Raw genomic sequence first — 3,041 nt, 5'->3', positions numbered from 1 at the left:
AACGCGGTGCGCCTGCGCCGCAGAGCCGCGCCTGCGCACCACGGGCCCGGACCTGGGCCCAGGTTGCGGGGAGGGGCGACTCCTGAAGGGAAGAAGCGGAGAGGGCACCTGGGGGCGAAGAAATCTCGAGGAAGGAAGTGACAGAAAGGAAGCAGCTAGAGGAAAGAAGCCTCAGGGCGGATTTGGAGCTGTGGCGACAGCTCAGGGCCTGCAGGCTTCCTCGCTGTTGGCCTCGCTGCCCGTGGGCCTGCCTGTCCATGGCTGCCAGCTGTCCTTTAAACACAGACCTTAACACCCCCTAGCTCGGCTTTCCAACCTTCAGCAGCCCCCTTTTGACCACGGGATGAACTTCTTGGCATTTGCTACCACTTGGCCTCAGCCTGCCCTGGGGCCTCGTGCGACTGCCTCCCCCTGCATCCATGTTTCACTCCGGTTTCATGCCTTGGGCGCCCTCCTCTGCCTGGATGCCTGTCCCCACCTGAACAGCCCCTCCCTAAACTTCAAAATTCTGACCAAAGCCTTGCCCACTTCACCTTAGACTAATCGTCCTATGTTCCTATGACTCTTCCTACGTGCACTGTGATCCTCTGAGGCAGCCTCCCTAGGCAGCGCGTGAGCTTCTGTTGAGGGCAGGGGCCTTTTCTTACCACCTGAGCCCCTGTGCCCAGTTCTGAGAGCTGGCACATACCTTAGTCTTAAGCAATGAGCAGTTAAAACAAAGGCGAGAGTTTTCCCACTTCCAGATCCTTAAGTAACTAACCTACAGTGACTGTCTGGAAGGCAGCGGGATCAGGGCTGGTATGGGTTTGCGCTGTGCGCAGGGAAAGCATGCAGGCAGTATGACCGCACCAAGCAGAATGGTAAGTGCTGTGAAGAAGCACAATGTGCTGTAAGGATTCAAAACCAAATCTTGTTGCCGCAGTTGATACAGAGGTTGCTGTAGGAATGTTTTTTCCCCTCAGTCATGGCCCATCAAAGGTGGAGGGCGTGGTGTTTACTGAGCCCCTTGTACTGTGTTTATCTCACTCCTTAGAACCACTGCAAGGTAAAAATCACGACTCCCATTTTACAAATAACCTGTGACCCTGTGAAACTTAAATGATTTTCCCAATGCACACAGTCAGTAACAGAAGAAAACAAATCAAACCATGTCTGCGTCCCTGCAGAGTGCATGGTACATAGTGGACACTCAAGAACTATTTGTGGGATGAATGAGGGAATACTTGACTCTAATTTCTTTCTCTTTCTATTATCTCTTGCTAGAGGAATTTTTGGATGCTATCTAGTCTAACTTCCTCATTTTACAAAGACACTAAGCAATTGTCTCACAGTGACTTAGAGCACAAGACTAAAAAGTTGGACTGTTGTTCCCCAGGGTAATGTTCTTCCCAGTCTGTTAGGCAGCCAGGACATTGATTTGCACAGCTCTCTGGGAGCTTATAGCTTACTTAGGGACAAAAGCCACTGATACGTAAAATAATTGGAACAAAAGATAAGGTGGTATGTGACTGTGTGCTCGATTGAGGGGCAGATCACTATATGCCTATTAAAGGAATTCAGGGATGGAGGAGATCTCTGTGGGTTGTAGTATCCAGGAAAGCTTTGGCTTGGAGTTTGAAAGATGTTTAGGAATTGCATTAGCAAAAAGGCAACCTCTTTTTCATTTTCTGTGTCACTGCCCTAGTTTTGGCCATCCTGTTCTTACCTGGTCTTTCCCTCTATTGAGTCCATCCTGCAGAGTGCTGCCAGAGCAATGTCCTAATACTCAAGTCTGACCCTAATTCTTTTCCTCAGAAACCACCAGTAGCTGACCCTTGCTTGCTGGGCTTCATGTGCATGGTTCGTAGAGCTCACCGCCCTACCTCTGGCGACAGCCTCATCTCCCACTCCCCACTCTGCTCCTCCACACTGGACCACTGACTACCCCCTAAACCCAGAAGTTTCCCACTTCTCTCCCTTTGCTTATCCTATTCCCTCTGCCTGAGGTATCTGCTCTCTACTGCCCCATCCTTATCTGCCTGTTGAAATTACACCTCCTCCAGTGTTCAGCTCAAATGCCATTTCTTCTATACTTCTGTTACATAATAGAGGAAATCAGGCAAGGGAAAGATCCTTGTAGGCAGTAACAGTACTATTTATTTCTTCATCATAAAGCTTACTATTGAAAGAGTTTTGGATTGGAAATCGAGAAGAACTGGGTTTGATTCTTAGCTCTGCCACTTAAATAGCTGTCCCCCAATGAACCACACCTCCAGTGTGAACGCTCTTATGTAAGTCCCTCCCACATCGACTCTGGACTTGGCCAATGTAACTTCCTTTGATCAATAGGACCTTGACAAGCATGATACAAACAGAGGCGTGATGAGTGCTGGCATCCTGAGGCTTGTCCTCTTGGAAGCTAGTCATCATGCTGTGAGGATATCTCAATTAGCCTGCTGGAGAGAGAGAGATCATGTAGAGTAGCCTGCTGGAGAGAGAGAGATCATGTAGAGAGAGGCTCCGGCAGATGCAAGGCCCCAGGATACCCTGTGAGAAAGACAGATGCCCAGTCAGCGCAGCTGAGGCACTGGACTTGTGGGTGAAAACACCGTGGATATTCTGGCCCCAGTCAAGCCTCCAGATGCCTACATCTACATAAGAGACCCCAGGCAAGACCAGCAAAAGAATTTCCCAGTTGAGCCCAGCCCATACTGTGGAATCATCAGCAAATTAATGGTTTAAGCCACTATGTTTTGGGGTGGTCTGTTCCAAAGCAGTAGACGATTTAAAAATTGGCTATGTGATCTCAGACAGTTAATTTCTCTGGAATTCAGTTTGTTCATCTGTGGAATAGAGATGGTATTACCTACTTCAGAGGGTTGTGTTGAGAATTTAATGGCATAAGGTATACAAAGTTCCCAGGGATGGAATCCTATATATGCCAGGCACTGTGGTATGTGATACCGTGATAAGACATAGTCACTCCTTCAAAGTTCATATTAAACACTTTAAAAATGTTAGTTTCCTTCCCCTCCTAACACAATATGTTGCACATTGTAGGT

General features: G+C 48.4%; 1 protein-coding gene across 3 annotated transcripts in view; it reads left to right on the top strand.

The window, feature by feature from the left end:
- ENO4 (enolase 4) overlaps positions 1 to 3,041 on the top strand; it is a 30,630-nt gene that overhangs the window by 295 nt on the left and 27,294 nt on the right. The gene's annotated exons all lie outside the window — the stretch shown is intronic.

Source organism: Lemur catta, chromosome 14, assembly GCF_020740605.2.
Source record: "Lemur catta isolate mLemCat1 chromosome 14, mLemCat1.pri, whole genome shotgun sequence".
Taxonomy (NCBI): Eukaryota; Metazoa; Chordata; class Mammalia; order Primates; family Lemuridae; genus Lemur; species Lemur catta.
This window is presented reverse-complemented; position numbering and strand designations above follow the sequence as displayed.